Raw genomic sequence first — 24,369 nt, forward strand, 5'->3', positions numbered from 1 at the left:
ATATCCTAATCCATTTCGAAAGGTGGTAAAAGTAAGGAAACTTTTAAAAAAAAAAAAATTTCTTGATCTTTAATCAAATAGATTCTAAGTTTGAGCTTACCACACAATAATCACATAATAAAAAAGTCAGGAGGAAACAATGCAGATAATATAAGTAGTCGTGACTATGGTATACTTCACGCAATTGATCGATGATTACTTACTAAGTGATGTTGTTTAATACAACTTCGTGTTCTAATCCTCTGTGTTAGAGAAAAAAGTGCTATTTTTTTATAAAATAATTTAATATAGTACAATTATATTACTCATGCACATTCTGGTTTCCTTTTCATAGTGCAAAGAACTTGCAACAGAAATCGAAAGTGGACAAAGAAAACTTATTACAACTGTAATACAAGAGCATAACAATAATATCACACATATGAATGTCTCCCATATTTAATATAAAAATACAATACCATTATCCTCACATGTCTGCCTCATTACTCTGGCAATAAATGCGATTCGAATTATTATTTTGGCGCCAATTTATGACTATTGGTGCTCAGTGCAGCGTTACTTACTGTTAATGACCGTCATAAAGGCATTTGCAACTACTCAATGTTGCCACATTATTGCGAATAGCAGAAACCAATAAATGTGTTCACAGCTATTAAAAGCGCAAAATGAAGCAAAGTACCGAGAATTTCTTGAACGCAAAAATAATTACTACAAAAATTCAATATAATAAAAACAGAAGAAGAAGAAGAGTAGAACTGTTAATTTTTGATTGAACGGACCGAACTCTTCAAACTCAATTCAATTTTCTATAAGCGGAAAAAAAAATTGGAAGTCCAACGTCTGTTGCGGATGAAATTATTTATTTATTTCTTATATTTTCTTTGTTAATTTCTTTCGTTTACTTTAACTTTTATTTATTACTTTTTCATTTTTTCGTTTTAATTGTGTTTATTTTTTTATTTAGTGTTGCCCGCTTCAGTAATTATTCGCCTAAATTTGCCATTGAGCATTAAAGCCAAATACGAGTATCGAATAACGTGTTAATAATATTTATAAGACGTTATTGTGGCGTCCAGTGTTAATGACGTTGTTGTTGTTATTATTGTTATTGTTGTTGTTTTGGTTGCTGCCGGTGTTGCTGTTATAATTATTATTTTATGTTAGTAATACGAATTATTATTATGGGTTTGATTTTTTGTGTTAATAGCACATTATCCGTACATTCATTAATTATGGCGGCGGTTAAGCTTATGGTGAAGTAGTTTTCTGTTACTATTTATTGGGTTACTTTAGCAACAACACTTTTTTTCTATTTAATTTTTTTTTTTTCAAATTTCGTTACTATGAAATTTCTCTTTTATTTTAGTTTTCTATTGTCCACTAGATTATAAAAATATTGTATTCACTCATGGTATAAAAATATATATGTGTATGTATAAATATATATATATTATCATTAATCTAGTTTTTAATTTAAATGAAACTCGTCCAATGAATTTAAATTGTTAAAAGCAAAAATGTTGCCCTTTTATTTTAAATTAGAAAATAGAAATCAATCAAGCGAATCAATCAAACAATCGGAAAGTCAAATAAATTAATTGGCTATGGATGGAGAGAGATAGTCTAGGAAAGTAATTTTCCTTAATTACAATTTTTTTTTAACAATTTAACTTAATTGTTGATCTCATGATTTCTCTATCACCATGATTTTTAGAGTACGCAAACATATAGTAACCAAAATGTATTATGTTAACCAGGTTGTTGGAATCGCAATGTAGAAAATAGTAGAGAGTATTTTTTTCCGGTAGGTGGAATCACCAACCACTGTACAAAAGTTTTAACTACACTAAACTGTCTAACATCGCACAATTGAAGATCCATCATGGCGTCATAAAGTCAGAAGCGCTTTGGACCTATTTAATTATAAGACAAGATGTTGGAGGTATGAATGGAAATGGGTTTAATAACAGAAGAATGATGACCGTTGTATCCGAAAAATAACACTAACCACACTACTAATAAATTTCATTTATTAAGAAATCTTTAGAAAGGTTTTCGAACAGTATGAATACAACAAAAATTCATTTTATATTATTTTAATTAATTGAATTTTTGGCTGACTCTACAGCTGTTTCGAGTATTGCCAAATATCCTTTATCAGTGGTTTTGGAAATAATTCTTGTATTTAATTACTCGTAAATAATTTTTTGACACTGCAAGTACCAGGAATCGAACTCGTGTTCTTCCAAATTTAAAGCTCAAAGTCAGCATCTTATCCAACTAACCAACTGACTGAAATCATAGCTCTTGTGGTAAAGAAGATATGAAAACCAACATGTGGTATGGTTGAACTAACAGGATGCCTTAGCTGAGAATATTTTGACGTGAGATTTAGTTAAAACCTGATTTTGCTGAGTGTAAGAACCCCACTAATATTATAATTGCTTAATTATTACCTTAAATTCTTATTTTTTCAACTATAACTGTAATCGTTTGAGAAGACTATCACCGACATGTCTGATACTCAAACATTATCCTTTTGGCGTTGCTATGGCGATTGTGTCAGACATTAAATAGCGATGAAGAATAATCGAGTAATCATAGGCGGATCATGTCATACGTATATCAAATAAATCCACTTATTACACAATCCTTAAGTCACCATTTTAACATGTTGTGTGCGTATTGCTAGTTTGACTGAAGTAAACCATTTCGTACATCTGATTTGATAGATGAAATGGGATGTCGTAGGTTACTTTTGAAACAAAGCTGTCAGTAATGTTACTAACACAGTATATAAACTAATCTGAAATATGATTATGATTACATTCGGATCTATGAAATGAAATCAACCTATTCGTACATCTGATACAATGGGATGTCGTGTGTTACTTCTAGCACAAAGCTTCTAGTAATGTTACTCAGACTATATACACTGATTTAAAATATGATTTCCATTGCATTCGGATCTATGATAGATGGAATTGTATGCCGTATGCCACTTCTGGCTAATTTATCTATCGGCTTTAAAGTTACCAGAAATATTACTAAGACTTTATATAAACTACTTTGAAATGTGATTTTCATTGCAATCCATAATTTTTATTTTCCCCGATATGAAAATCCATCCAACCTACAAGCTACTATAACTTGGCCATATAAGCACTTCCTATTTTTGTCCGTTTTTGGTTGTTATTAGCATAATTAGAGATTTATTCGAAATTATATTATTTGATTGATAATTTCAAGTTTTTGATAAATTTTTATAATTATGTGATATGGTAAAAACATAAAATGAAGTCAGCCAAAATATCATCCCAATTTTTTTTTTGCAGGTCAATCGATATCTTTATTATTATGTTGAAGCTGTTTTGAGCCAGTGCACTTAAGCACTTTTACTCTTTCTTAACTCAAAGTATTTTCAAAACCCCTCTTTACAACTTGACTAGATTATTGTTTATCACTTCATCAGACTAAGCAATAATTGACCTCAGATCTGCTTACCTCCCCGAGAAGCCTGTAACGATTTTAAGTTTTTTTAACGCAGTGTTGGTAAGTCTGTCAGTTTTCGCAAATAAATTCAAGGCTCTATCCTTTATGTATTATTTGATGGGATCAATCTTGATGTCCCTGAGGATGTCATTCGTTCTAATGTACCATGGAACTTTGAAAAGTCTTCTCAGAGCCTGATTTTGTTTTTGGCTTCTCTTTTTACGAAAGTTATCTATCTATTAAATGATGAATTACTATGAAGACGCGAATCTGTGAAAAAATTGATGCACTATCTTCCATTTATTGTTTGAAAATAATATCTACAAAATAATATAAATTATTTGTAAGCACATGCATGAAATGAACCCGTTCGAAAAAACCGATCTAGTGTCTTATGGATCTATCACTAAAGATTAAACTGTTGTATAGTAACTACTCGTATATTATTTACATCATTTTGCACGTTTCAGTTAATTGGTGTGTTAATTTCAATAATTTATTTTATTTACGAAATGATGTGATGTTGTTGTGACAGTGTTGCGATCGTGCGAAAATTGTAATTTTAATCGTAATTTACTGTATGGCAGTATTAATTGAAAAAACATCTGTACTTGACAATTATTTGCAATTAGACTTTGTTTGCAACTTCAAGTATTAATGTGTGAATATCTATTAACATATATATATACTTAGTATTAATAATTATAATATTTTAAGCTCAACACACGAGTTGAGCAATTTAATGCATTTTTAAAATAAAAAATTAAAAATTAACTGATGTAAGGAAACAATTTCAATTGCAGTGAAATGAAAATAATAAAAATTGCATTGTATTCGCAATAAAAAGTTTTATACTTTGACTTTATGGAAATTTAAAATGCATTTTGCATAAAAACTTCATCAATCGAAAGAAAGATACTCGTAAATGTAGTTAATGTGAAAAATTTAAATGGCGTTGATGATGAGTCAATAAAATACGCGCTGGAAATGCAATTAAATTCATAGTTCACCACGTTTATTTGTTTCGCATTTTATTGTTTTAAATTAAATTAAAATTTTTCACAATTTTTTATTTTCCATATATATAAATTTGTAATGGATGAATGTATTGTTGATGTAAAAAAAATATACAAATAACTTTGCCCGCGAAAATGATTTACTTTTATGTATGTTGGTTGGTAGACAGTGAAAAAAGGATGCCTTTGTATTCATCATTCCGGCAGTGATGAATGAATTAAAATAAATAATATTTAAAAAAAAAATTTCATCAAAAAACAACGACAAATTTTTGCAGTTTTGATTACTTTTTTTTTTAATTTTAATTGTGTGTGGCATTTAAATATAAACTTTTATATAATGAAACAATGACTGAAATCAAATTAAAATGATGCACTTCTAGCAATGCTTTATTCCTTGACTGACTGAGTTCATTCAACTGTTGCCAGACTATTGTCTGTGGCTATTGATGTGAGATACTGAAACAGATAAATGCTTTCAAAAATTATTCAACAACCGTCAATCGTTAATCTTCAATCAGAATTCTTCTCAATTAAAAGCTTTAATATAATCTAAAGAAATAAAATCATTTAATTTTCATTCAGACTGCTTTACACACGAGTATATTGTATTATTTACTGTTTTTAGTTTTAAAATTGTTCTTATATTTTTTATTTGGTGTTCTGGTATCAATCAATCGTTAGTCAAGTAAAGCGATAGGTAAGTCTCTTCGAAACCTACATCAAGATCATGTAAACAAAATGCTTGCTAAAATTATTTACATTAAATTGAAAACAAAAGCAGTGTTCACCACATAATTCATTATTAGAATTTGAACAAAACAGTTTCGGTAGTCCTAGACCTATAAGGTCTATAGATAAGATATTTTCCAGTAGACATCATAAAACAATACATATAGTTGGACTTTTTATTAAAAAATAATTCATTATTAGAATTTGAAGAAACTGTAACTATTTCGTTAATCCTAGACCTACAAAGTCTATAGATGAGATAAATTCCAGTAGAAATAGTATAGCAATGTATAGAGTCAGACTTTTTATTAATTTATTAAAAAATAATTTATTATTAGAATTTGAAGAAACAGCAATTATCTCGGTAATCTTAAGTCTATGAGATGTAGACTTTTTATAAAGAGGTTTTTAGAACAGTAATGAACTACAACAACAAATATTTATTTTATATTATTTTACTTAATTGAATTTTTGATTGACCCTACAGCTGTTTCGAGTATTGCCAAATACCCATCATCAGTGATTTTGGAAATAATTCATGTATTTAATTACTCGTAAATAATTTTTTTTTTGAGACTGCAAATACCAGGTATTGAAATCGTACCCTGCCAAATTTGAAGCTCAGAGTCAGCGCACCTTAACCAACTGACGCAAAGGCTCTTATTAAAAAAGTGCACAAAGTAAAAATTAAGATAATATCAAACTCGTTATAAGTATTAAAAAGATATAAAATCACAGCGACCGTAACAGATCTTTTGTGTCAGAAAACATTCTTTACGAAACAGTAGATATTCTGTATATAACAATGATAAACATATATAATAATATATATAACAATAAAAAGATAAACTGGCAATTTCTCAGTCATTGAGCGACTAAGAAATCTTATTCCAGTGTCTTTGTTCTTGCATAGAATAAAGTTAAATTATTATATAGAATACTGTTGTTTTTTCCAGATTAAGTTATAGCAATAAATAAGCGCTAATGGGAGCTAAGAAACCTAATAGTTAAAACTACTGCGATCGTAAGAAATTGTTTGAGCCAGAAACAAAACCCTAACCGAATAGAAAATATTCTGCTTACTTCATGAAAATCTGAGTGGTTTAAAAAATTTTTTCAAACTTATGAGATTAAGATTCTTGTTCCAGTGACTTATTCCCCTATATAGCAAAGTTGGAAACCATCATAAAATTTCGCAAGAATTTAATTGCGTTTCAGGCAAATGTATTAATAAGGTAATATTAAATTGATAGTATGGATAAAGACTAACGATGAGTTGCTAAATCATCACAAGATCATAGAAACTATACCTTAGATAAAACATTTCATTTTAAATGGATTGAACTAACCGCCGTAAACAAATTAGTTAATATATCATTATCTTCAGCTGTTATTGTAATTGTTACAACATTATTAACACAGTTCTGATAACTTATTAGTTCTCGGTCCTGAGTTAACTTAATAATCCCAACATCCCAACTTTTTAAACAACCATTTAAGACAAAATAGAACATATTCGGCTAGCTAATAGCCCGGTTAACAATCTGAATCCGTTCTTGAATAAGTTAATGGAGAACTTTTAAATTTCTAATATAATACAATATACCATAATATATTATATTATATTAATGTCATATAATAGACAAATTGCCATTTAAATTGTGCTAAATTTAATAGGCTATGTCTTTTGTTTATAGTAGGATAATAACAAAGTTTCTTATTCAATAAGTAAGACGGTCGCTACTCTCTCCCCTTGACACCATTATCATTATTTCTAAAAATGATATATTATTTAATAAATACTCTTATATTTCTTTTGTAAAACAACAAAAAGTTATATCATTTTACTTTTTTCACTTGCCAAAAAATTATTTAATATTTTTTTTATTTTTCACATTTTAGTTTTTCATTTTATAAGTTTCTACCTATTATTTAAACAGAAATTATCATCGTAAATTAAAATTTATAAATATTTTACATTAAATATTTCATTTGTGCTTGCCACTGAAATATAATTGATATATAAATAAAATTTAAAAAAAAAGTGCTCTTAAATAACATTAAAGTCAAAAGAATTTAAAGAAATCATGTTAACGCGCTCATTAAATTATTTTTAACTCAAGTAGCACCAATATTTGTGGATCGCAGCGGCTTTTCTAATTCATCTTCCGTTTCATCAGTGCCATCACCAGCCGCATTCTGACCCAACACGCTCTCATAAATGCAAAATATCTATGCGAATATCTTTATAACTTTGTCCGTACGATATATTCAAAAATATGTACAAGAAACTTGGAACAGTGATATTATAAAACAAATGAATTACCGAGGCGAAAATTGTGGTCATTTAAATTATACGCACACTCTATGCATATTGACTAATTGCTAATAAACGTGATAAATCCAGAAATGAACTTTGAGCAGTTTTGGGTTTAGTTATGCCTATCTAGCTGGATATAAGTCACACACAGATCTAACGATACTAGATAAAACTAGATTTATATATTTATAGTAGACCACTTGTAGATGCCAACACTTTTTACGAATCTAAATAATTTTTCAACTTCCATTTCTAAGCCGTCTTCATGTTTTCCAATTGTGAAGCTCCCAAATATTTAAATACATTCGTGTTAATGTAAGGCATCAAGATAAAAAATATTCAAAGGTCTTCTTTTTTTTCAGCTTTCTATAGTTCCTACATATGGTTTATTGGTCACTTTTACCTTGTTTGCGGATGCGTTAGTAGACTGTAGCTTATCATCATACTTATGTTTATAATAGTTCTGTCATCTTTCCAGATATGATCATCACAAAATCTAACATCTTTCTAATATCTGCTCTAATATAAGACACACAGTGCTTTTGGGTATATCATTTATTATTTTATTTAATCCAATGCCTTTAAGAGTTCCAGTAGCAGATATTCATTCGACGTAATAATGGTATGAGATATTTGCCTTTTAGTTATTTGTCTATTTAAGTAGTTATTTATTATGAAATTTTTTTATACCTATCTTAATATATGCTAACTCTCCAGCATTTCCTACAGTATAAATATCCGCTTTAGAATACTACAGTGATCGGGCAGCTTGATTGACTATTTCATTTCGTTTATTTATGTATTGATTGACTATTTCATTCCGTTTATTTATGTATTGATCATCTGAAATTTCATTCGATATTTCTTCTGCTACTAATTTCTGGTACTAATAATTTCCAATGATATTTTACGGAGTAGAGTGGTAAGTGGGATTTAAATTGAACATTTTAGCACGGGTCCAGACGAAGAAACCTTGCCACTTCAATGGAATGGATCCAAAGTTCAATTGGACTAAGATTTGTGTGCGTTGTGGGATAGGAAAACAGATGAGCTATGTCATGTATAGTAGAGCTGCAGTTAGGGCACACATTAGGAATAGACGTATTTATACTTGACAAATAACTGTTTAGCGTTTGCCTGTATCCTGATATTAATGGAGCTGACAGTTTTTGTTGCACGAGGGAGATGTCGTTCTTCCTGGTAGATGTTAGGCGAAGTCCTGTTGTGAACGTTGTGGTAGGTTACACCAGTATAGTTTTCTTTATGATATACTATACTTAGTATATTTTTGTTACTTCATCGATTCACTTGAGTTACTTCAATCTTCAATTTATTCTTGTGAGAATAGTTTAGTAATATAAAATGAAAATTTTTTCTTGTTTGATTATGTTTTTTTCCGATACTTTCGTCATCTAAATCGCGTATTTCATCGTTTTCATTGATCAATAAGTATAAATTATACATATATATAATCTTCTTCCTCATTGATCTTAATAAGTATCATCATGTACATAATCATTTTCCTCATTCATTTGATTAAATAGGGTTCACATACATTACAGCATAATTTAGGTACAACTATCTCGATAATGTTTCATCATGATTAGTATCCTTACGGTGATACTATGTCACTTTTTGTATCGATAACATACGGTAGTTTTGATCATGGGAAGATTTTATTAAAATGATTTAATTTTTGCTGGAGTATGGTGTGATTAATCAGCATTTTTTTAAAATTATCTGATAAAATTTTTTCCTACTATTCAAAATAGCGCATCTTGATTTCAGCATAGCGTGACTAAAATAAATTCTAATTTTACTATAAAATTGCACTTTTGAGTTGCTTCTACTGCCACTGGCAATAGCACATGTATTTCATGTCTATAAATTAGTATATATGTTATATCTGAACTGTATGTAAATATGTAAAATAAGTTGTTTAATTATTTATTTTCTTTCATGTGTTCTCGTTCGAATGCAAAATAAATTTTAAAATTTTATTTTATTTTTTTTTGCAAAATATTTTCTGTATATATTTTTTTTTAGCACAACTCTGTAGACATAATAAAGAGTTTGCTTTGTTTTCCCATTTGTACGGTTGTACGGCTGTACGGTTTAAGCGACCTAAAAACATAAAAACTTAATTAGTTAATATAAACATTGTAATCATGCAACTAAACTCGAACACACATTACCAGAGGGAAGCGGAAAGGGGAAAATCGAAGAAGATATTGATTAGTTGTTAACCTATTTACTCCTTAGCTACTATTTCTGCTAATCGGCTAATGTATTTTCAATAAACATTTTGGCACCTGCACAATTGTCGATAAATTAATGCCACACCTTCACAATATCGTCTTACAACCCGAGTTTTTCCACTTTTTTTTTAGCTTTAAAGTATTTTTTTTTTTTGTGTTAATTTCAAAGTATTTTGTTCGATTTTATTAGCATTTTTTATGACATTTTGTTTACAAAGCAACTTTGTTTGTACAGAAGTTGCCTCTTCAGTCTTCAGTCTCTCGCCGTGTAGGAGCAAATTAAATTAATTCTGCGCTAAATTAGAAAGATACTAAGTCGGTTGAATACCATTTGAAACGCTTTCCTCTTGTGTGAATAGATATTTGAATTTGTCATAAAATGACGTAATTTGTATTTAATTCATCTTTAATCTTTTATTTTAATTTGTGGCAGCTTGAATTACACCTCTGATTTGATACGTGGTTGCAAGCCACAAAGATAAAAATTTATTTTTAATTGATTGCGGTTTTAGTCAAAGCGATAAAACCATCAATTCTACAGTTTCAATTAATTTAAATAATTTCAATTTTATACGTGTTGAATTGCTTTAATCTTTTAAAATAATGGCCAGGTTTTATTTATTACGTCAGTAGTTAATTTAAATTGAAATACAAATATTTGAAAAAGAAATTAATTAACCGTATCTTTAATTGAAATATAAAAATAAAGTAAATTTGTGGCAACACTCCTTATACACGGTTGACAAGAAATCCCTTTCAAAATTATAGCTGTAACCACATTTGACCAAACACGAACTAAAACTAAACCAATAAATTATAAAACATAGATTGTTCAGTATATCTTTTACAATACGTACCTTATGCTTAAAAAGTATCCGGATTTTGTAAATAAAACACACAAATTTAAATTTTATTCCTAATTTATTTTATCTTCATCAAAATATGCTCCTTCTGAAGCGATACACATATGCCAACGCTTAACCCACTCTTCCATACACTTTTCGTAGGCCCGTGCAGGTATGGCTTTTAGTTCCTTCGGCGAATTCTCTTTTATCGATTCAATCGACTCAAAACGCTTACCACAAAGGGCAATTTGAGTTTCGGGACCAGGAAATAATCGCACGGCGCCAGAACTGGCAAATATGGTGCCTGAGCGATGACAGTGGTGCTGTGTTTGATTAACAAACAACAAAATCTGGGTACTTTTTGAGGTACTTTTTTTTTGATATCATTTCAAATGATATCAATTGTCTCCTTCACTTCAATTCACTCATATATGGGGTATTCTCATGACATTTTCTAAGCGTTTTGAAGATGTCAGGTGTATATTGTACAGTTTAGCTTTTCGAACGCACCGCTTTGGCGTTCAGAAGTTATAGGTTCTTAAGAATATACTTCTTTGAAAACTTATCAGATTGCTCATCGGTGAAGACGAGAGACCTATTAAATTAACTAAATTCGCTAGAATGAAATTAGTCTTTACTTATCTATATTAGGGACTCTTGCAAAGAATGTGGTAGCAAAATGGCGAAAAATCGCCCATGGAAGTTATCTAAGGCTTGCCACTGCAACCAACCAACCACAGCTAAAGTATATTATATGTGAATTGTGATTATTTTTTATTTATAATAAATAAATAGAAAAGTTCATAGTGAATCTAAAATAAAATAAAGTATCTTCAGCTTTATTATGAATATTTAATTATTCAAATTTCTAATTATGAAATGCATTAGCAAGAATAAAAGATCTCAATCTATTGCAATTATTGCTATATTTTTCAAACAAATGGCCTTATTAATCAATTTCAATTAAATTACTTAATATTTTATTATTTTTTAATTTATGCAACACAAACTAATCAACCCAATTTAAGATCTTTGCAAACTTACATGAATATTTTACAGCGCTCTATAGATACTTATCGTTTTTGCATGCAATTTCGAATAGACAAATAAATTATACAATAAATTTAATAACAAAAAATAAAGAAATTAAAATAAAGTACACTGTAGAAATATGGAAAGATTAATAGATTAAAAAACTCTTTTTTTTTTTACTTGAATAGAAAAACGTTTTAAGTTTGCAATAAGCATATTTCTGTGCTGACAGTTAACACACTTTTGTTGACTGGAAAATGCACAGAAGTTGTCTGTCCGTTCGCTACTGTCTGATTTTCTGTCTGATTTTATGTGTCAGTTAGTTAGGCTGTCAGTTATCGTGCTTCGAATGCTTTATATGATTAGTTAACAACTTACGAGTATTTAGCTTTTATTTTCCGGCATTTCAAAAAATATTACAATGGTGCCATCATTTTAAATTAGTGCTAAAATGCTTCATTTTTCTCACTATTAAGCGGGTAAACTAGCTTGTAATTTTCTTTTTGTCTGCTACATAATTGTCGATGAAATATTTTTCATAGTAGATACTACATTTTTTTTCACAGACTTTATGGAGAACCATATATTTCTGAATTCTGTTTCGGTCTTGTAGTGAAATGTAAAAAATAATTGGCAATATTTATCAAATCTTAAGTATCTAAAGGTGAATAAACTATCATTTATGCGGTCTTTTTTCACACCTAACTATGTTAAATAATGTAGTTACTTTTTTCTATGCCAATTTTTTTCAATTCATCTAAAATTCTAAATTTCTGCTTATTCACTGTTTATTAAGTTTACTTTTTAATATTAAATTTTTGCCTTTACTTCGAAATATTTACCATAGACAATGTTCTTACTAATGCTTTCACGCAATTTAAGCCAATTGCAAAAAAATGGCACCTTACCAAGTACTATTTCATTTTCTTCCATTCAGAGTGGTCTGAACTTCCTTTTGTTCAGATGTTTAGACCACTCTTCCATAATTTGCATTTCTTAACACTTTTCTGTAATTATTTTCAATTCCGGTTACAATTTTAATGGCAGCACTAAAATGTTGCACCATTAAAAATTGCTCTTGTCAAAATAGACTCGAAGTCATTAGCATTTTTTTATATATACTATCTTCTAGCTGACGAAATATGAATGTGTGAACTTCTTCTTAATTGTAAGTTATTTCCTCACTAAATTATATACTTTTTATGGGTGTTTCTGTCGCAATTCTTAACAGACTTCGAATTTAATGATTTTAACTTTTTAAAGTATCTTTTACTTTTTGCTTCTACATTTCAGTAATTTTTTTCCACAGTTCAAGAGTGCGAATTAAAAAAAATTTTTTTTGCAAAGTTCTTTTTTCAATGTCATTATGGTTCTTTCAGTCCATTTTGGTATACTTTTTTGTATTTAATTTACCTTCCGGCTATTTCTGATATAATTTTTATTTTTCACTGCAGTTGTTAATATTTTACAGTAAAAATTTTGTAATTTTGTAATTTAATCTTTGGCATTTTGTTCATATTTCTTTAATCTTGTCCTTAAAAGTGTAACAAGTGGTATGGGAAAAATTAATTTAGGTCAGTAAAAATGTATAAATTTAATTATAAGCAAAATTTAATTATTATTTACAAAATTAATTACTTTGTGAGTCTCTATAGATTATAGATATATATCTTAATAATTCATTAATAATTAATATAAGTGTATGTGGTTTAAGAGTATAAGTTTATTTTAACTTCAACCGAATGATAACAATCACGACATAAATAATTCAAAAAATAATTTAAAATAAAAAAAAATATATTTCTAATCTTAAATTATTTTAGGTTTAGATAAATAAAATAAATACTAGGTAATTAATGTTTCCGTAACTGCTAATGCCTTATATGAAAAATTGATTGCCACATATGTTTTAGAGAACTAATTTTGTGATATATGTATATGTTTCATATACTCGTATCACATACTAATACTATATATATATACATTGCTTTCAAATAAATAAAAAATATAAAATATATAAATATATGTATATATTTATATATATATGTATGTATGTATGCATGTATGTTAATCCTTTTTTCGAATCAGCGCAACTGGGCACTTTTACTTTTTGATAGCTGGGGTACTACAGGGTCCCACCCATCTCATTGACTAATTTATGTATTCCCTATAAGCTTCATGATTATTCAGTGATTGATCTAAGATCTGCGTGCCTCCCCGTGCGGAGAGTGATTACTCTAAGATTAGATAGTGCTAAGTAGGATAGCCTGTCAGTATGTATGTATGGATATATAAAATATATTTAAGATATGTTATACTACATATTGCGCTCACTGCCACACTCATTATCTATATAAATTTTTCATAAAAAATCGTTCATTGTCGTTAAAAAAACTTTTTACTGTTATTGAAGTAAACATTTATTAGGTACATAACAGCTTTATGCAAAAAATGGACGTGATCCGCCTATTAGTTCTTAAGTTACATATGTATACATATGTACATATGTATTTAGTATTTTTTATATTTTTATATATTTTTAACTTATGATTATTAAAATCAATGTACTCATATAATAGGTGTAGTAAGAAGAAATCCATTATTTTTGCATTAAATTGAAAATTACCATATTTACCATAGTTATAATGATCTAATTTATGTTAAATATGCGCCATTTTGTTCGATAACTTGTAACTATTTTAAATGTCTTTTTGTTATGTCTCTGTCATAAAAGTCCTCGTCCGTATTGGCAAGGAATTGAGACAGTCGATATTCACAATTCTCTCTTACAAGTAATTTTATTAAACCTCTCTTATAGTAGTTCTCGTCCCTATTGGCAAAAAATTAAGATAGCCGATTTTCACAAGCCTCTTTTGAAGCGTATTTTTCGTTCACCATGGAAAGATACAAAAAGTAATTACTTAATTCTAAATCTTGACTATACGGTGAATGCATAAGAACTACCCAACCAAGCTCCCGGAGTCATTATCGATGTGTGTGTCTTGGTGTTGTTTTAGTGGAATATAGTTCCTCTCCTATTGCCCAAAGCTGGCCTTTTCGGAACGATTGCTTCAAATTGTTGACAGTACAGTTCCGAGTTAAGAGTTTTGCTTTAGAGTAGCAGCTAATAGTAGATAATTACCTGCCAACACTACCAAACACACAGCAAAATCTTTCTGGCCGTTAATCTTGGTTTGGTCATCAATTTAGCTGGTTCACTGTGAATCGAGCACGACCGTTTTCACTTGTCATTGACGTTGTCGTAAGTGATCCACGGTTTTTTGTCAAAGGTTTAGTTTTTGGGCAATCGAAACAGTGCTTGCTTACAATTGAATTTATAAAGAAGTCAATTTGACATATCTGTAAATATTGTGGTTAGAATGCGTCTTACATGAAGAACTATCGAGACATGGAGTGTTGAATGGAGTATTTGTGATATGTAGTATTGAAAGCTTAAGTCAGAGGAGTGATTGATTTTAACACTTTAAAACACGAGACGCGTGTGAACGAATGCAGAGCGGTCAAAAAGCTCAAATGAGAGACTGAGTAAGCACGATAAGACATCAAATGAAATCCTGAGATAGGCGCAACGTTAAGTCAATAGAGAACTACAGGACACACGTTCATATAAAATGATATATGATTCAAAACAGTTGTGGAGGCCGTAAATTTCACTCAAAGTCACAGCAAAGTTAAATAAGATTAAAATAAGATAAGTTAAATATATGGAGATTTTGTTAGTGATATCACTTATCCATAAACAAAATTCACATCTCTAATAAAAAAAGTAATGTTAATTTTTTTGTCGAACCTGATGACAATAAGAAACTATTAGAAGAGTTCGAATAGTAATGTTCGAATATTTCCTAAAATCACTGACGATAAATACTTGTCAATACTCGAAACGGCCTCGTATGTTCAGTCAAGTTTTAATAAATAAAATAAATTTTCGTTGTTGTCTTTTCATTACTATTCGAACCCTTCTAAAAAAGTTAATATTGAAACAAAATATAAACAAACAACAAGCATTTTCCCACAAAACTGAAGTCACTTCAGTGAAAAATCTTCATTAATAATAAATATAATTTAAAATAATGATAATAAAACAATCTAATCAAAAGCTCTGCTTTCATATAATTTTTCCCAAATTGCGGACATGCATTTGGACTTCACCGCACCTTTTGGTATGCGCCATTAATGACCGTAAACACTCTCCAGCTCACTTGAGCGCGCATGAGTTTTTAATTCAAGAAACCACGAAATTGTTTTTGGCCGCGGCTGTTGCCGTTAACATCGTTGCCGCCGCTACTGTAGCCACTACTGTTGCTTTCTCTAATTTCAGAAATTCACGCTAACTTGCGTTTGTCATTTGATTCAAGCACAAAGAGGCACGTCGAGGCGAAAATCTAAATTTAACTGACACTGCATAAATTTCAAGAAAATTAAACACTGAAAAAAAAATTTGGAAAATTACTTAGTGTTTGAATTATTATGTATGGCGGCAGATCGGTTGCGTTTGGACCCATTCGTGCTCATTCATTTGTTGCACGTCGTAATTAAAAGGTTAAGGCAATGCAGCCTAAGCACCTGCCAACGTCTCTGCGTGAGATCGCACCGCTTTTTGCGAAAAACATTTTAATCAACTTAACAACGATTTAACCAGATTAGGTGACCTTTGCATGCTTTAGTACAATAATTTTTGTAATTTATGGGATGAATTTAATTAGAGATTTTATTTTTTAACCACATAAGTACTATGTTATATACATACTGATATTCATATAAATATATATATATATATATATATATATTTTTTTTATTATTATAATTTTTTAAATAGATTATAAAAAATTCACATTGTGAGGGTATATTAAGAAAAATTAATTAAACAAATTAATTTAAAAATAAAATAATAACTAAATAACTAGAACTAAAAAAAAGATGAATAAAGAAAATTTAAATTCGGCTTTGCTGAAATTCAAATACCTTTCAAATTTAATTAATAGTAATTACAAAAAATTATTTGTTATTTACCATTCTTTATTTAATTACTAAAATTACTTATTTTATAACTTATATCCGGAATCTTCTCTACTTTCCTAACTGGCCCACACTTTTAGCATATTCGGTTCATCAAGGAACGATTGCATATGTACCCTTAACTACATTATTTTTGTGGGAAGATATTTGAACCTATTATTGCAAAATTCATTGAATATATTATCGGTTGAATATTTTTTCAGAGTACAGTATATCTGGGTTAACGATATTAATTATTTATAACTTATTAATTTCTGCTTTTCTACTATCTTAACTGGTCCACACCTTTAGTATTTTCGGTTCATCAAGGAAAGATTGCATTTGTACCCTTAACTACATTATTTTTTTGGGAAGATATTGGAACCTATTATTGCAAAATTCATTGAATATAATATCGGTTGAATATTTTTTCACAGTACAGTATTTCTGGGTTAACGATATTAATTATTTATTACTTAGTATTAACTTTTGTTTCAAGCATTTTATTGAAAGTTCATCAGAACCTAAGGGGCTTCCGTTACTTAATGATGATATTGCTACACAAATTTTTTAGTAATTTATAAACCATATTTTATTGGTCTACTAGAATTGAGTCATTTCCAATTAATCAGCTATCAAACTTTTTTGGCATGCAACATAATCCATATGATATAAAAATGCAACTACAAAAATAACTACAGGTCTTCATCTATAACAGGTCACCTCTATCGATTTATGCATTAACAATTTTATTCTTTAAGTCTGATCGCGGGTTCTAAAGATTGCAATGTTTTGCTATTTTTACTGTGGCACCTTTCATGCTTCAGTCACCGAGTTTGTATATCTAGAAAAATCAGTTTTTTCTATATTTCTTTTGCTGTTCCATGTATAGATAATAGAATATGCGCTGCCGTCATATTATGTCATTGTCTATCCTTTTGTAAGGAGAGTATTAACTCGTTGGGATACATCTAGTTGGGGTAAAATTAACTTAATAACAATGTTAAGGTTCGCAGTAAAAATAATGTTAAAGTGTAGTAGATGATTTATTAGAGCTAATGGAAAAGTTTAAATGGATCAAACAACCATTTCTATTTGAGGACTGTCACTATTATAATCTATATTCTGATTTTTCACATAGAAATACTAAGAATAGGATCAAAAATAAAAGATTTTACTTGACTAAAAACTTTAATGTACGTTTATACTGTGTTTATACTATATTTAAGTATAAAAAGAAATTAAATCCCCTTGAGAAATTACTTTATAGTGAAACTCTAATAAATTTTTCTTTTTTGCTTATTATGTATTTAATTATTACATTCATAAATCCATTTATGAACATGCTATTCTATCGTTTATTATTGAGACATAAAAAATTATCCATAAAAATTGTTGAAAATCGTCTATTAATATTAATATGCAGACATAGCAGAATTTTCTTTTTGACTTAAATTATTATTGCTAATAAATTCGTCATCAATTAAAAAAGGCCATTATTCAAAAATATATATGGACGAGAATGCGTTCGACACACACCCAGCTATTCGCAATAAAATTCGAAATTCACAAAAACGAAAAGCAACGAAAATGTCTGAGCAATCCACATGTGAGTTGAATTACTCAGAGGGTGTAACGTAAAATTGTAGACACACTTGGGACTTGTAAAGCACCTAATAAATGAATTTTCATTTACACCAGTAATTATATGCACATATGTTTTGTTATGTATATATATAAATATCTACAGAAAATTGCATTTATAAATAAAACATTAAACATTTATGTGCTATCAACAATTTTGCATACAAAATGCAAGCTACGAGCAAACCTTGAATATTTTTAATTTGTACGAATGCCCACGATTACGTCTAGAAGAAAATTAGTTTTTTGCAAATAAGTCAAAATTTCATTAATAATAATATAAAATTTGTTATTGTTTATTTAATAATTGTCAAAAAAAATTACCAGAGTCTTAAAGTTGCCGCTTTTTCGTAATAAATTGGCTCATGTCTCTAACTTAATATTTATTAAAAATTATGTATTGTCTTAAAATAATTTCCTTGAAATTAATTTTAATTTATAAAATAATAAAAGTAATTACTATTATTAACAAAATATTTCCTTCTACAATTAGAATTTTCTTAATAATTACAAATCAATCATTTTTATATAACTAAATAAATAGCTAAAAGCTAGAGAATATATCCAAACGGGAGACCATCACAACTTGTAAATTTTTATGGCAAACAAAAATATTCTACTAATCAGAGAGAGCACTACGATGACCTAGTAATAGTGTTCAAACAAGAGTACAATATATTCTGAGTGTTAGCTAGAGAACTCGCCCGAAGTGGTAATATGCTATCCTTGATTAAGCCATAACTGAACCTAACTGATAACATTAAACAGTTATAATTTTATGCAAAGTATCTTAATGCCAACCAATTGAAAACACCCACCATAGGTGGTAAATATATGTAAATCATGCCAAAAACAATTTATTATTATTATTTCCATACTCCATTAGCAGCTTAAGGTCACGGTTGCCACTTATGGTACTTTAGTACCAATATTGGTACTTTTTTTTTCGTTTGGTACTCATGTTCAAAAAATGGTACATTTTTGACGACCCAACTTTATTGTGGATATTTCCAATTAATTTTTTTTATAAATGCAACTTTACACTATTTTATATTTTGTTCATTTATAACACTATGAAAAACACAGAACGAAAAAATAAAGAGGTCCAAAAAAATTTTGGACCTTTTTTTACAGAAATGGTAAACCAATTTTTTAAACCAATTTTGGCACAGGAAAAAATTTTCAAGTGGCAACCGTGCTTAAGGTGTCTACAAAAGTTTTCCATTGGTTTCTATTTTGTGCTATTGCTCTCAGCTCGTTAAATGATGTACCTGTGTCCTGTTGAACTGTCCTTCTCCAGGTAGTTGCTGGTCTGCCTTTGCGCTTAGTCCCTTGGGGGTTCCAAGTAAGTGCAACATTTGGTCACAAATAATACCCAATAAAAAATTCTTACAGTATAGACTTATGTAGACATATATTTTAAAAAAGTATGAATTATTATAAATTGTAAAAACAAGGCGATAAATAGGCGATTGTAATTATATAATCTTCACTATGCAGTTCATCATAATAAATGCTCAATTGGATTTATTCATAACATTCTTATAAATATGTGCAATTATGTTGTGTACACCTTGAAATTTTACTGGATATTTCAATTTCAGACAAGGTAGTTTAGATTGGCTCTACATAAATCGTAGACGCCGACCATTTATTATCAGACTGAATCTACTTTTACTTTGCTTTACAACATACTCTATCTAAAATATTTTTTGAATTTTCGTTGTTTTTGATTATAACTCAGAAAGCACGAAACAAGAATTGAATATGTATACTTATTATTATTAATTTTAAATTACATTAAAGTTAAATTCATAAACGAAATGTATTTTTTGTCGTCTATAGTCCAAAATTATTAAAGTAATTGAGAATTACAAATACAATATGACATAAAAGAATTATAAATTGATGCCAATATGATGGTAAAGTCATTCAATCTTCTAATTAAAAACAAACATAAAATTGACACTGAAATCATTAATTTTTCATAAATGCTTTTCAATTTTTTGTTGTTTTGTTAAATCTTTCCATTATACATTTTAATAATTAAATCCGATAGGTTTCTCTTTGTATATGATAAACACATTGTTCAAATATTGTTTAAAAAAGTCATCCTCTAAAAAATACCATAACAAATTATAAATACTTAGTATTATTATATTTGTACATTAAAATTAAGTTCAAATATGAAATGTATTTTTTATCATTTATAATTGAAAATTATTAAAGTGATTGAGAATTATAAATACTATATAACTTAAAAAATTATAAATTAATGCCAATGTGATGGTAAAGTCATTCAATCTTCTAACAAAAAACAAGCATAAAATTGACACTAAAATGATTCATTTTCAATAACTAAATAACTAACGCAAAAAAACAATATTCTAATTAAATTTATTTAATTTTAATTTTTATGATTAAGTTTGATAGATTCCTCCTTGCATATGACATAGACTTTTGTTTAAAAGTTGGTTTATAACATTTTATCCCCCTAAATTAAATTTCAAGTGTCTGGTGTTGCAGTAAAATATAGTTATTAGCATTAATAATAACTTTTATATTAATTAATATAAGATAATAAAAAAAAAATGTAATATAAATATATTATGTTGAAGCTGTTTTGAGCTAGTGCACTTAAGCACTTATACTCTTTTTAAACTCGAGGTTTCTTCAAAACCCCTTTCTACAGCTTGACTAGATTATTGTTTATCACTTCAGCAGACTAAGTAATAATTGACCTCAGATCTGCATACCTCCCCGAGGAGCCTGTAACCATTTTGAGATTTGATAACACGGTGTTGGTAAATCTGACAGTTTTCGCAAATAATTTCAAGGCTCTATCCTTTGTGTATTTTTTGATGGGATCAATCTTGATGTCCCTGAGGATGTTATTCGGCCCAGAGCCTGGCTTTGTGCATAAAATTGACACTGAAAAAAATAATTTTTTATAAATATTAATAAAGTTTTCGAGCAAAATCCCACTACTCTGGCAAAGTATCTAGAGTGTTAAAAATTAATCTAAAGTGTTCTACATTTCGTTCGAGATTTATCAATCGAAAATGAAAATTGCATTAAAAGTGATTGTCGATTGAAAAAGTTATCCCAGATTTATTAAACGAAAACGGCATGAGACATTTGTTATACTTTTTAATTGTAATTCAGAATATAGAATTTTATTTTTATTTAATAAAAACAAATTATTTTTTATGTGGGAAGCAGAATTTGACATAATATATTAATTTTATTTTACATTCTATATTGGTCATCTATTTTTTAAAATGTTTTCAACTACTCCTAGTAACTTAGCTCACTAGGGCATTTTTATTATACTGAGTTATGTATTTATGAATAATAAGCTAACTATGTTATACCATTTTAACTAATTAACTTTGTTTGAGAATTTTATGAGGCTGCCGATATCTGCTTATATTAGTTCTTCAGAGTCCTCAAAAAATGGTTTGGTTAAGTATAAAATAAAATAAAAAAAATATAATTATTAATCATAGCAATGACAATGCCAAGATCAGAATAATAATTGATAAATTAAAGTATCGATTTGGGTTAAATATTATAAAAGTGAGGTTAAATTAAAGATTTATATCAGTGGTGAATACCAACACTCATTTAAGGAGGGTTAAAAGAGTTAATTCAAAGTTAATGAATGAATTAAATTCAAATGAATTAGATGAAAAGATCTAAAAGAAAAAATTCATTTAATTATAATGCAAAACGATACGATTTACCACAAATGCCTCTGCCTTCCCCTTGTGAATACCACTAATGAATATTGCGATATTGATATCATTACTTTATATACTAAATAAATTATTGATTTATTTCTACACAATTATTTTTAAACTATTATTAAACAAAAATAGAGTCTTTAATTTTTCAAAAGAAATTACTTAATTTTCTGTATTTTTCTCTTTTCAGGTACGTATCCACAAGCTTTTGTATTCGAATATCTCAACTCAGAGTTTAATTGTAAGTAGTATGATTTTTTTCTTTTACCTGAAGCCCATTGCATCAAAAATATATGGTAGACCCACCTACGTTAATTAGTTTAATACCCGTATTTTACCCACTACCGGCTTGAAAAGTATTTAATTTATGGTTAGATAATAAATTGAAAAGTGCATATCATGTCTCACAAATATGTTGAAATAATTACAATGCAATTTGCATAAGGCAGCACAATAATTAATCAAAATTCAATCAACAATTTAGTGAATGATTAACTTATTAAAAAATATTTAGCTTCAAGCTATACCACAATTTATCGTTAATTAATTTACTATCTGTAATTAATAATATAACAGACAGAGACTATATGAGATATATAATGCATAAAGTAGAGTAATGGATGAAAGAAAATAAAATCGAAATGGTTATAAAAATTATCTAAAAATAATCAGAGTATATATTATGGAAGCATCCCACTAATAATTAATAATAATAGAAACAATAATAATTGTTGTAATAAAAATATGGTGAGAGGAGAATAAAATATCTCATGGATGCAGTGTTCTGCTCCAAATGTGAGCCATGGTCCATGGAGTTAACTATAAATGTATTTATCATATATTAGCTAGTATATTCTTTACTAGCTACTTTATTCTTCATACTTTTGTTGTAGTATTTTTTCTTAGAATATGCTAACTTAATAAGATGACACGCTGTGACACAATGCTCTTTAAGTTATACCATAGAGTATATGACAGCTTCAGATAGTGATGTCAACCCCTTTTTAGGCCAATGCGATTCTTTTTAGTCATCGAAATGAACCATATGTAACATAAGTAAGTGTCGTGTTAGTGAAATACTATATTGAAAATTCGTTTAGAAGTATCACAATGATATTTTCCCAACTATTATTAGATAACAAAATAGAAGTCATATATTACAACGGATACAATCAAAATTAAAAACAAAAACTAGTCCTAACACGGAAGTAGATATTTAGACCCTTTATATTAAACATATTCAGCCATTCCAGTTAAAGAAAGATGGGAACAGATTGCAGGTGTGAAAAATATGTATATAGTTAAATAATATCCTATAAAAGGTCATGTGGAACAAAAAGGTCCTGTGACCTAAGTTTATACTCAAAATATTGTTGCCAGATACACATAAGTGCCATCTGTACCTCGCGAAAGCTATTTTTGCGCATAAGAAGAAGAGCTTAACTATATTCTTCAGATATCATATTTTTGATGAAATATATTAAACATATATTAGATATAGTTTTTTAAGAAAAGTTAACCAGAAAGTTGTGAAAATTTCAATAAGGTACTTGTATTTTTGTGTGTATAAAGACATATATAAAAATGTTTATGTTTTCTATTTTGTTCTTTCGTGATTTTCTATGTTTGTTTTTTATTCTTCTGACTCTTCTCGCTTTTAATGAACATTAAAAATATTTTTAAAGTTTTTGATGCTCCTTTTTACTATACTAGATTAGGTTAGGTTTTACCGGTGATTCTAAGAACTCACATTTACGTTTGATAAAGATTTTTTATTGGCCCATTATGCTACCGTATAAATGTCAAAGGCTTGAATACCACCTTATACCTTTGGCAAACTCTTAAGTTCTTTTTAAAGTGGGATCTTGCAGCTGTCTAAAATCCGCTAAAAAGTAAATCCCTTGCATGATTAATTGACGTAAGGAAATTTCATTTACTATTGGATTGAAGGAGCTAAGCTCACTATACTCAACTCACTGTTAGTAAGTATATCAGAGTTTTATTAAGTTATGCACTGTTATTAAATTTCATAGCAACTTAACTGAGCACAAGACTACGGCTGGATATATGTATATGTAATATATGACAGTAATAGATCTGAGAACTAAAGTCTTCGCAGGTGGCTTTTAGACCGCATTGTTTATATAATATAAACAGTATTTGAATAATTAGAGAGATTAAAATAACATTTTTCGTAAGTGACACTATTTAAGTAAAGATTTTTGTTTTTCTTTTAGTATACCAGATTAATACTTTAGCTTCAAA

The 24,369-nt window shown here is 28.5% G+C and overlaps 1 protein-coding gene across 1 annotated transcript in view; it reads right to left on the reverse strand.

Annotated features, from left to right (window-relative positions):
* The window catches only part of LOC119666695, a 47,284-nt gene that overhangs the window by 975 nt on the left and 21,940 nt on the right, over positions 1-24,369 (reverse strand). The window lies entirely within an intron of this gene.

The sequence above is a fragment of the Teleopsis dalmanni genome, chromosome 1, assembly GCF_002237135.1.
Source record: "Teleopsis dalmanni isolate 2A chromosome 1, ASM223713v2, whole genome shotgun sequence".
Classification (NCBI taxonomy): domain Eukaryota; kingdom Metazoa; phylum Arthropoda; class Insecta; order Diptera; family Diopsidae; genus Teleopsis; species Teleopsis dalmanni.